A 12793-nucleotide genomic window follows, 5' to 3' on the forward strand; every position below is an offset into this window, starting at 1 on the left:
TAACAAATATTAAAACTAATAAAATAAATCGATTTTTATTAAAATCTCTAGATATATAATCATCTCTATATAAAATTACTAAAGAAGAAATTAATAATACAAAAGATATAAATATCAATCTTATTCAATCCAATAAAAAAGTTAACAATTGAAATCGAATATAAAGAAATAATTTCTCATGCAATAAAATAAATTAAATCATTTAATAAAAATTTTAAACTAGATATAAAGAAACTAAATCTAATAAAAATTAAAAAATAAAATCTAACCTTACAATAATTAATTAAAGAATTCACGATTTAAAATGAAAATTCATATCATTGACACCACAAATCAATATTTTTTTAAACTATTTAAATTAAATTCATAATATACAAATATCACTTTTTTAAAATTAAAAAATTTAAAGGCAATCAATGTAATATTAATAATAAATATTCTCGACTTGTCCCAAAAGAAAAAAAATTAACTCCAGAATAAATTTTACCATGTTGACTATATGAAAATAAATAAAGAGTATACGCTGCTCTAAAAAAAGATAATAATTTTAAACCATTATAGTTAATCAAGATCATCTTACAATTCTATTTATTAAACTAATTTCCCCTAATAAATTTAATGTTGGAGGGGCCGCCATATTCCCAGCACATAATAAAAATCATCATAAAGCTATTCTAGGTATAAAATTTAATATCCCCTTATTAATTAATAAACTTCGTCTATTTATTCGTTCATAAGAAATATTTGCTAAACAAAATAATCCAGAAGAACGAAACCATGAGCAATTATTAAAGTATAAGATCCTCTTAGTCCTCAATAAGTTATAGTTATTAAACCTCTTAAAACAATCCCTATATGAGCTACAGAAGAATAAGCAATTAATGCCTTTAAATCCATTTGACGTAAACAAATTAATCTTACTAACACACCCCCTATTAAACTAATTCTAATTCATCAATAATTAAATTTTATACCTAAAATTTGTAAAAATGAAAAAACACGTAATAAACCATAACCTCCTAATTTTAGTAAAACACCAGCTAAAATTATAGAACCAGAAATAGGGGCTTCAACATGAGCCTTTGGTAATCATAAATGAACTAAAAATATTGGCATTTTTACTAAAAAAGCAACAATTATACATAAATATAAAAATTTTAAATTATAATATTTTAAATAATTTAATATAATCAAATTTATAGTATTTAAATCATTTTTAACAATTAATAAAGGTAAAGAAGCTAATAAAGTATAAAATAATAAATAAATTCCTAAAAAAATAAATTTCTCAAAAAATAAGTAAAATATAAATATTCTTAATGAACTAAAAGTAAATACTAATATCAATAATAACAGTAAAATTATAAAAGTAAATAATTTTCTATAATTAAAAACACGATAAATTATTTCTCTAGCTATTAATATTAAAGCACAAATCCAAAATCTCAATATAATTAAACCATAAGAAATTAAATCTAGTCCAAAATAATAAGAAATATCACAAAAATAATTTATTATTACAATTTTTAATATAAATATAAATCTCCCTAAAAATAATAAACATTGAACCATTCAATAATTTTTTTTATATAATAATATTAAACAAATAATAAAAAAAATAAATTTTAACATTGTAAAATTGAAAATCTTTGAAAATAATCATTCCCATGAGTTCGAACTATAGAAACTAAAATAGATAACCCTAATACCCCTTCACAAACACAAAAAGTTAATTTATACTCCAGGCAAACATTTCCCTTCGTCCTTCTTCTTTTCCTTTGCTCACGGATACTTTATATCTTGCGATTTCCCCTCCGTTGCTCGTCGATAAGTTGCTCGTTATTTACGGCACGGGTAGAAAAGTTCACAAATCAGCAGAACAAATGTATGGGAAAATGGACACGCTTATACTTTTCATGAATTTTAACCATTTACACATCAGAGAATTGTAATGTATAGCATTTCAAACGAATCTTAGGAAATTTCTGATTCGTTTGGTATGTAAATCGCCAAAATCCAAATGTTCGCGGCAAAAATAGTTATTAATGTTTACTTTATTTCATAAAAACGTGACCTGTTTTCTGATTTGGCACCCTTAATGAAGAGAGATCAATGGCCTCATGGCCTAAGATGCACGAACAGGCTCTTGGTGACACCGTTCATCAGCGCTTTCATGATGAACGAAGTTAGCTTCACCACAACAGCGACAACATGCTCCAATCGCTGTTCAATTATAACTGAGCGGATTTTCGAGTGGCGCTCGCTTATATACCGATTGGTGATATCAATAGCCTGTTTTGAAAGTAATTTTAAGACCATTGAAACAAGTTTTTGGATCAAAAAGTAACAAGTATATAACGCGTAGACATTTTATCTTTCGAATGAAGTGTTTATCATACCATTTCGTTCAGTTGTTTAGGAGCTATTAACGCTCAAAATATCGGTCTCCGGCGTAACGCTTTCGTTTTCGAAACTTTGATTTTACACCCCGGTATAGAAATGAAAGACGTAGTCCTACGTCAAAATTGCGAAGTAACATACTTTTTTGACGTTCGTACACTACCTTAGGTAATATTTCCACCTTAGGTAATATTTCTTTCGGTGATAAGAAACCCAAAGCTCGGAATTCGACGAAAATTGTTTATTACGTCAGTATTGTCAATCGAAACTGATCTGTATATCATCAGATCAAAACTTGAAATATAGTCATACCAAACCAAACGATTCAAAGATTTTAATTCCTAATCAATAGCGAAAAACTCTATCCACCACCCCACTTATAAGACGCGACGCGAGACAAGACATAACACTTATTGTTCTTACTTAATTAAACGAATTAAAATTTACCTTATGTCGACAGGTTTCGGGCGCGAAGCTGCCCATCTGCGGGACAATGTCCGACTGATTACATCTTCGTACGTGTTGCGTAGGCGTCCGAAATTTAATAATAAAAGAGATAAGTTACTGAATTCTCAGCTCCCTCTATCCACCACCCTTTCCCTGCAAAAGCATTATCGAGTTACATGTTATGTTATTGTTCTTCATTCACATTTTCATGAGTTGAAATCTTTTAAGCTATTTTTTGTTCTAGCAGGTAAATCAATGCACATCCTCTGTTTTCCAGCATGCTTCCGAAGTGCCGTAAAATAACAAAAAAGTATAATCCTTTTAGTAAGAAATTATCAGGTGTCGTAAGAGCTGATTTATGCAACCTGATAGAATCCATGCGGCGATCCTTGAAAGATGTAGTAAATTGTAGTCATCGTTTTCATTTCAAATTCCTGAACCCTTCCAGAAGTCGACTAATCCGAAAATTATGACTTCCAGAGATTATCTTTCGATGAGGTACATTGTACAGAGTCATGGATTGAGCGTCATGGACCTTCTCGTGAAGATATAAGTTTACGTAACAAAAATGTATGTTGCCAGAAAATGTTTCTTTTTATAATATTATTTTCGCTGTATGTCTAATGAAAATTGTAGGTCGAACCATTATTCCAGAATACTGATTCGATTCATTGGCTGACAATTCTAATACGGTAACCCAATGTAAATTAGTTAATACAGGTCGGTCTCGATTATCCGGAGCATTTTATTTTTGATTTTCGGAAATTTTGAATAATTTGTACAATAATTCTGTATTGAATAGCTAATATGGGTATCAAAAGAAAGGGCTTGACTAGTAGAATACAGTTATTTATGAAAAATGCAAATCTAAAATAACGGCCACTACAAAATGGTGGATTACATATTTTCTCAGAACCCCATCAAATATGGGTATCAAATGAAAGGGCTTGACTAGTAGAACACAGTTATTTATGAAAAATGCCCAAAAATGTATCAAAAGAAAGTTCTCGACTAGTAGAACATAGCAGATAATGAAAAACCAATTTCAAGATGGCCGCAGTCCCCAAACAACTAATTACTTTTTGAATGGTTTCATACAGCTTGACCAGTTTCTATATATGTTTGGATGTTTGTTGGGTTGTCCCTTCTTCTTCTTCTTCTTCTTCTTCTTCTTCAATGTCACTAACGTTCCTAGAGGAACTTCGCCGTCTCAACGTAGTATTACTTGCGTCATTTTTATTAGTACTTAGTTGAGATTTCTATGCCAAATAACACGCCTTGAATGCATTCTGAGTGGCAAGCTCTAGAATACGCGTGATCACAGTGCAAGTCGGAGGAAATTTCTTTGACGAAAAATTCCCCCGACCAGAACGGGAATCGAACCCGAACACCCGGCATGTTAGTTATGACGCTAACCACTCGGCCAAGGGAGCTCCTTGGGTTGTCCCACATTAATAGAAAATTGACCCCGTTCCTGTTGATTCATTGATCTGAAATTTGGAACATACATTTAATTCTACTGTCATTATAAAACTGCGTATTCCATGATCTTGAAAAATTCAATTTGGCCGCCGCAAAAAAATGTCTGAATGGCTTGATTTGGAGAATACACTACACTATAAACAACATAAATTCGAAAAGGTCGCCGCCACAAAATTGTCGACTTTGTATTTTTTGCAATCCCCTCAATATTGGTATCAAATGAAATGATTTGACTAATAGAATACAGTACAGGTCGGACTCGATTATATACAGACTTGATTATATGTTATTCGATTATATACAATTTTGGTCTCGATTATATACAGTTTGGAAAAAAATATTTTTTTTATATTTCAAAAATGGCGTGATTTTTGAAGATTTTGCTTGAATTTTCACCAGTAATTGTTCATATCGATATTGCAGCCAAATTAAGAAAGATAGAAGTTGTGCGTCAAAGAACAAATTATGGAGCGGTTAAAGAACTTCATTTTAATTGATAGAAATAAATTTTGAGGTTAAAATTAATAATAACACATTAAAAATTATGAACTTCTAACACATTGCGGACCGCTCACGAGTTTTCTAGTGTTTCGCGTTCCGTCTGTTACAAATGGATCACGAAATAACCCGTATTTTCTACACTTGATGGTTAGATCCTTGATTTGCCAAGAATCTAACAACACCTACCGATGGCTTCACCGAAGAAAACGATCTCATTCGTGGAATCCGAACAAATGAAGCGCTCAAGTTTGTCCCAAAACGTGCGGTCCTTAATGTGTTAAGTGTTTCACTTCCAAAATGTTATTAAATTTCACTAATTTAGTTGTTCCACTACTATATCGTGTACTAAATTTTTTGTCATCTTTCAAATGATATCATCAAAATCGTCTTCCGTAGCGTACTTTTCAATGTATAGCCAGTTTGAAGCAACAGAGTCCGAAACAGAAAAAAAAGTTCTGTTACTATGTCATTGTTGAAATTCGAACATATGCGTAGGAGGATTTTTTTTCATCAAATATGATCGTCTATCACCTCCTGAGGGAATCTGGATAAATTATTTTTTTTCATGTGAGAAAGGTGTTTTCTGACTTTAAGGGGATGAATCAAAAATCAAATTCCTCTTTTATTTTCAAAAAACCAAAAATACATGCAAAAAAAAAACAAATGAAGAAAAAAAAAATGTTTTGACTCGATTATCCGGAGGATTCGATTATCCGGAGTGAAAAAAAATCAATACTCCGGATAATCGAGTCCGACCGGTATTAGAAATCTTTCCTCACAGCAGATTCGCATTGGATATGGACATCAATTTCATCTACTGTTCGTCGACTGTACCGACAGATTACTTGACCCATTATCCGAACATGCGGAAACAACGTGTTCACCGTTACTTGCAGAACTCTATCTTTCTGCCCATAATGAGTACAGAAGCGTTGTTATCCCAATAATTACAGCTTCCTGAAGTTATCTCCCGTCGAGTTGAAGAATTGAAGTTATTGGAAGTCATCTTCTACCCAGTTTAGTTTCCGAACGTATTTTTAGGCAATGAGAGACACACTGAGAAGAATTGCTTGTCAGAAAATCTCAAGACTTGTCAGAAAGAAAGACATTTTGTTGGTCTGATTTAGGTATCCTCAAGTCATTTATCCCTTGAATGGCGTTAACGTTCCCTGTGGAACTTTTGCCATCTCAACGTATGCATTAACTAGCGTCATTTAATAATACTTAGTTGAGATTTTCTAAGCCAAATAACACGCCTTGAATGTATTCCGAGGGGCAAGCTCTAGAATACGCGTGATCACAGTGCAAGTCGAAGGAAATTTCTTTGACGAAAAAATCCCCCGGCCAGAACGGGAATCGAACCCGAACACCCGGCATGATAATGTGAGACGCTAACCACTCGGCCACGGGTCAAGTCATTTATACGTGAAATGAAAAAAAGGAATTCGCTGTGGAATTTGTGTTACCGATTCAGATACATATCTTTGTGCTATAATCATTTCAACAAAGCTTACATTTTCCCCATCGATATTTTCAACCCCTATGCGCTACAATATCAGTAACAATAAAGGCGTAAAAATCAATATCGCAAAAGGTTTCCAATGTTCCACAAGCAGGATCTCGAAAAGAACCGAGAAATGAAGAGTATAGTAATAGGTAAAATTTTGAACTGAATTGTTGAATTGAATATTGAAACAAATCATGGTACAATCTAAATTAAAGTTTTAACTGATAACAGAAACCAAGTAATGCAAACTAAGTATTATCACACGAAGAGTAGATCAGCAAAAAATTTATCTGCTGATCTTTCAATTATTTTCCTACATAGATCCGACCGTATCATTATTCATCCCGCTCAAACGGTCCTCAATAAGACCGCACCACTCAATTCAGAAAACTCATGAATGAATACTCGAATTGTATTCTCTTTGGCTCAAAATAATTACGACTTTTCCCACTGCGCTCTACGTAGAGAGACCTGGTCGTACAACGACTTTCCGTCGGTGCTGCTATCGCCGCCTCTGAATATGTAAATTTCACCCGTGAAGTTTTGCACACAAGCTTCACCAGCACAAAGCATTCCACCGACTCACGATGCTAAATATTGGGCTCGAAAATTCCAATAATTTTCTAAACAAACTTAAAAAAGGAAACCCGCTGCCCCCAATAATACATAATCACTAAGCACAATCGCCGCGAGTAACCTCGTCGCAAGCGCGAACGCAGCGCGCGATTCGATGTCGGATGCTGTGATTCAGCAAAACCCACAACCCGCCAAAACAATAAAGCGCCAGCCCCGTGTTCGGCCTGGCCTGGTCGGAAACATTGAGTGATCGCTGTTCCACAGAACATCACAAAGTTTCATCCCTCTAATTATCCACTGATTTGCCGTTTGATACACATCGCATCTGCCGGTTTTTGCTACCTCGTTCCGAAAGTTCCGACGTTATGATTTTCACCGATTGTATGGATGGCTTTTGTTTGGCGGGCTCGAGACGTCATGCTCGTTGGCCTTTGCTTTACCAACATGGTCCACAAACAGGCCGCGCGGCCAGCAGCGGCGTTCCACTACTGTGCTTCTCAAAATCCACGCCTTTCGCTGCCGCTGGCCAGGCCGAGCTTCTTCAGTTGTCTTCCATGCCGTTTTGATGCCGAGAACCGCCCGTTTCGATAATTACACACCTTTTAGATGGCAGCGCCTCCGACGTGGCGAACAGTAATATAATGATGATAATTACGTTTTGTGAGAGTCCTAAGGTCCTAAATAAATACGGCTGAGAATTAAGCAAGATGACGAGGTGCTTTGACGGTAAGCTGCCTTTTTAGCGGGCTTTTTGGGTTCAAAGATGCATATCTGCAGAATTAAATACACTATTGTCCCATTTCATGGCGTTATGCATTATTAACCAAATTTAAAATCAAAGAAAAAGAGAGAAAATTTATAATGTTATCTAAATCAATAGTAAGGTAAATGATTTTGGTTTGTCCAGTCGAAAGTATGATCATGGTTTGTCCACTTTTTTAATTGCTCTAATTCAACGCGTATTTCAAAACATATAAATAAAATTGTCTTTTTCATGATTTACAGTAATTTTACAGTATATTTTTAAGGGTTCACATGTTTTAAAGAACTATGAATTCCATCTTCTATTGGTATCAATGCGCCCCTCATTTTTTTACAGTAGTTTTATAGTATATTTTTACGGAATCAAATGTTTTAAAGGATTACAAAATACACCATCTATGGGTGTCAATGCGCCCCCCATTCGAGCTAGCTTTTAATCGATCACCAGATGATTATGAAGAAAAATCGATTTGCATTTAATAGTTGCGTGAAAACACCCTAAATCGGACAAACCAAGATCATTTAGGGTGGATGCAAATCGATTTTTCTTGATGAAAATCACATATAATCAATACGAGTTTGGGTTTGTTGAAATTATTCAAATTTTTATGTTTTTTAACGATTTTCCTCAAAGAGGAATTATGATCATGGTTTGTCCAAAAAATGATCATGATTTGTCCGGCTTTAGAAATCACAATTTTTTAACGAAAGCATTCGAATTCTCAAGTAGACCAACCGGTTACCATAGAAATCATGTGGACAAAACAACATTAGTGAATCGGACAACTCATGATCAGAATTGAGGTCATCGAAATGCGTTAATTACATGGTTTAGCTATGTAAATCTGATACAAATGGTGTGCAAGAATGATGTTTACAATATTTGTAAGTGTTATAATCCAGAAATGGTCTTAATACGTGCGAAATAATCATCTGGTGATCGATTAAAAGTTAGCTCGAATGGGGGGCGCATTGACACCCATAGATGGTGTATTTTATAATCCTTTAAAACATTTGATTCCATGAAAATATACTATAAAACTACTGAAATATCAAATATCATATCATGAAAAAAAAACAATTTTATTTATATGTTTTGAAACATTCGAATACCTGATTTGACAAAGGTGTACTGAATTAGAGCATTCAAAAAAGTGGACAAACCATGATCATATTTTCGACTGGACAAACCAAAATCGTTTACCTTACCATACATGCAAGTAAAAAATTCCAGACATATCAACATCAAGCTTAGGAAAGATCCTAACTTTCCTTTTTCTCGTGGTTCATTGGCTATTTCTGCACTTGTTTGAACAAATGGATTTATACAATGATTAAATACCTGTTTGACAGGTTATCAATGGAATCAGGTTTGATTTGAAACTTAAGGAAAACAAGCATATGAAAAACAATGAACAAGTTTTCATGCGTCTGAAAAGCTGGAGTGATCCATTTGCCACACATTTACTCATACCGTCAGTTATAATTTCAATTATAGCTGAGGGTATGAGTAAATGCAATTTTGTAAGCAATTTTTCTCATTCAAAATACAAATAATATTTTTGGTCAACTGGTCTACCCAACCAATTGTTCCATAAAATCATTAACAGAATGATCGTTTCCTATAAATAGATGGTTCACTCGGCAATAATTATCATAAATGTATTTCTCTTCGAGCAGGTGGCCACCCTTCCTCATCCTCTGTTTTTCCAGCGTGCTTCCGAAGTGCCGGAAAACAACAGAAGCAGTGTGTAATCCTTTTGGTGGTAAATTATCAGGTGTCGAAGAAGCAGATATTTGCAACCAGATAGAATCGATGCGGCGATCCTTGGAAGATATGGTAAATTGTAGTCATCGTTTTCTTTTCAAATCCTGGAACTTCACCAGGAGCAATCTAATCCGAAAATTATGACTTCCAGAAATTATCTCCCATTGCGCTACAATGTGCCGAGTCATGGAATGGGCATCATTTGGCGTCAGTACAACTTTTCGGAAAGATGTAATTGTACGTAACAATGTTTCTGAATAAAAAATCTATGGAAAGAATCAGCAGACAAATATTAAAGGATTTTAGAAGATTCTGAACGATGAAAGTAGGCTGGATACACAATTTACGCTAAGTGGGGCTTTTTCATAGCATCCCGATTTCAACAACTAGGAGTTTATGTTATTAGGTAAGAATAAATTTAGTTTGAATTCAGCAGGTAATAGTCGCGATTTTATTGGAAAAGTTATGTAGTCTCGAAAGTTGTAAAGATTGCTAAAAAGACTCTAAAGTGACTGTGCGGCCGTCACCGTCACTCCTCATTATAATCCAATGTACTATTATGAGATGAGAGAGGAAATCCGATGCAAACCGCCAGATTTGTGGAGTAATAACACTTGGATTTTGCACCACGATGATACCAGCTCATCGATCGATTATTGTGAACGAATTTTTGACCAAAAATGGCACGAATGTGATTGAATAAGCACCGTACTCTCCAGATATGGCCCCGTGTGACTTTTTCTTATTTCCGAAACTCAAATTACCACTTCGACCCAGTTTGACCCGTTTTGTTAACATTGAAGACATAAAAACGAATCGTGAAGTGGCAATTCCTGAATACAGCTATATAAAGTGTTTGAATGACAGATTTGTTCCTTGGAGAAAGGGTATTGCCTCAGAAGGGGCTATTTAGAAGGCGGTAATATAAACTTAGATGATAAATAAAACATTTTCTGCAAAAAAACAAATTCCCAATATATGTTTCACAGAATGTATGCCAGTCATGTGTATTCATATTTATAGGATTCAATATCATGTTATAAAAATTTGGACGAAACTAAAAGCATGTCAATCATAGAGCACATGTATGGGTTACTCAATGTAGAAAGTATTATAGGAGCAGGAACAGAAGATAAAAATATCAAAATAAATTATGCATTAGAAAAATCTGTAATATATTTTATCAATTGAAAGATGTGTTTACAAAAAATACAGTATGTTCCATAGGTCGATTAATATGTACAGGCAAATAGAAATGTGTACTTGTTATGCATTTTTTGAACTTCTCATTCGAAAATTCTCCAGATATATTCCAAATTGAAATATTGAAATTCAAATTCGAACACTATAATGTTCATCTATGCGACCAAGTTGTTCCGATTTGATTTTAAAATTTATTGGGAAAACTATGCACCATAAATTGCCCGAAAAGTAATAGCCGATTCTTTCATCTATATAAATAAGATTGACTTGGTTTCCGTTCCTCACGATTTAGCTCGAGAACGGAGCAACGGATTTGAAAAGTCAGTATCAGGTTTGATGCGTCTTAGTCTGCGTCAGGATTATATATAGACAACCTCGCTATTGTCATCAATTATGTTTTATCAGGAGCTGGAGAGAACGTGTGGATATTCAAAATGCAAGTTTTACTTAAACCATTGTAAGTGACTGCACAGTGACGCGAGTAATTGTGATTGTGAAAAAACAAAAAAATTGAATTCATCATTGACACATACCGTTCATACGCCTCTATCCTTGATCTTCTTTAACTAACGTTCTGAATGTTCGCCTTCTCAACGTAGTATTACTTGCATCGTTTTTATTAGTACTTGGTTGATATTTTTATGCCATGCTATACACGTTCGATGTATTCTGAGTGACAAAATCACATGTGTAACTACAGTGCAAGTCAGAAAGGTTTCTTTGACGAAAAACCCTCCAGCCGTTTTGAAGGGACAAGACGGATATTGCATAAATATTAAACAACGAGATCCCGTCATTTGCATGCATTGGCAACAATTTATGGTCGACATGTACGCGAAGGTAGAGAGTGATTCCTACGACACAATCAACAAACGGGGCGTGAGGGTATTCTTCCTCACTTCCTTCACTTCCGAGACGCTATCATGAGCAGAGTCAACCCAGCCTTTGCCATTGCCATGCCAAAGCGCAATGCATTGTCATGACGCGTGCTTGAAGTCCGGTCGGATTCGGTTCCACATACTTCTGGATGTATTCGGTGGAATGAAAAAAGCAAGGATTTCCTCATACACATTTTTTTTAAATTCGATAGTGTAATTGCCTCAAAAATTCCAGATCTGTTTACCGATCAATTACTTACACGTATTCTGAAATCCGATCGAGTCAGAATTACCCGAACGGATCACAATTTTGCTCTCTGTAACCCATTCGACTCAAGTCCAATCGCGTTGTTCAAATGTGGCACCCTTGCCACGCAATTCCATATAGACGGAATTGAACTCCGTGTTGATATGATAATGGATTGAAACAAAAATTATAAACAAAAATTAGCTCTACCGTATCAAATATGTATTCTATGTAAAAAAGTAACACATTCTCCGCAAGTGGGGAAAAATATTCTACGAAAATTATGTCTGATGTAATTTTATATTATGGATAAAATGTTGGTGGAAATGCAAAGAAATTTATAAAAAAAACAAATTTAGGGACCATATCTTCTATTTATTCAAATGACATCGAGTAATTTTTTTTCAAATTTTAACAATTTGAAATTGTGTTCGGGTCTGCCAATCCGATAGAGAGTAAATTGCTCCACGAATACGGATTCATTATTTTGACGTTTGATTTGTGGCAAGTCATGGTTGCCACAGTTGCATAGAACGATTGAACTTGAGTCGCACGGTTTTGGTTTTAAGAATGCAAAAGTCGATTTCACCAACGACACGGCTGTGCTTGAGGTTGTGGTAATGTGGTTCCAAATAGACCGGTACATCGGCTCCGTTGAAATTGTCTGGCGTATCGTTGGTTTCCCAATTTATCAAAGGGACCAGCAGACATATATTTAGCAGCCCATCTTTAAAACGGCAAGCATGTATGCACTCTCGATAGAATCACTTCTCTCAAACCACTGTGGACTTTAGCAAGGAGGCTACGAAACACAGCTATTCCTGATGTTATAGAAGACGGATTCCACGCGAACTCATCTATGGGATTGGCATGACCCTCTCAGAACGTAATGAAACTTTCTGAGCGTGAAGACCTTACCTAATCAAGCCATTTGGAAAATAAGTGAAAAAATACTGAAAAAATATTTTTTCAAATCCTACACTGAAAAAAATTGATTTCAAAAACTAAAAATCGATTTTTTT

General features: G+C 34.5%; 1 pseudogene; it reads right to left on the reverse strand.

The window, feature by feature from the left end:
* Window positions 1–444: 444 nt before the first annotated feature.
* LOC129778551 (NADH-ubiquinone oxidoreductase chain 4-like) lies at window positions 445–1706 on the reverse strand (annotated as a pseudogene).
* Between the last annotated feature and the right edge of the window lie 11087 nt (window positions 1707–12793).

This window comes from Toxorhynchites rutilus, chromosome 3, assembly GCF_029784135.1.
Source record: "Toxorhynchites rutilus septentrionalis strain SRP chromosome 3, ASM2978413v1, whole genome shotgun sequence".
Lineage (NCBI taxonomy): Eukaryota > Metazoa > Arthropoda > Insecta > Diptera > Culicidae > Toxorhynchites > Toxorhynchites rutilus.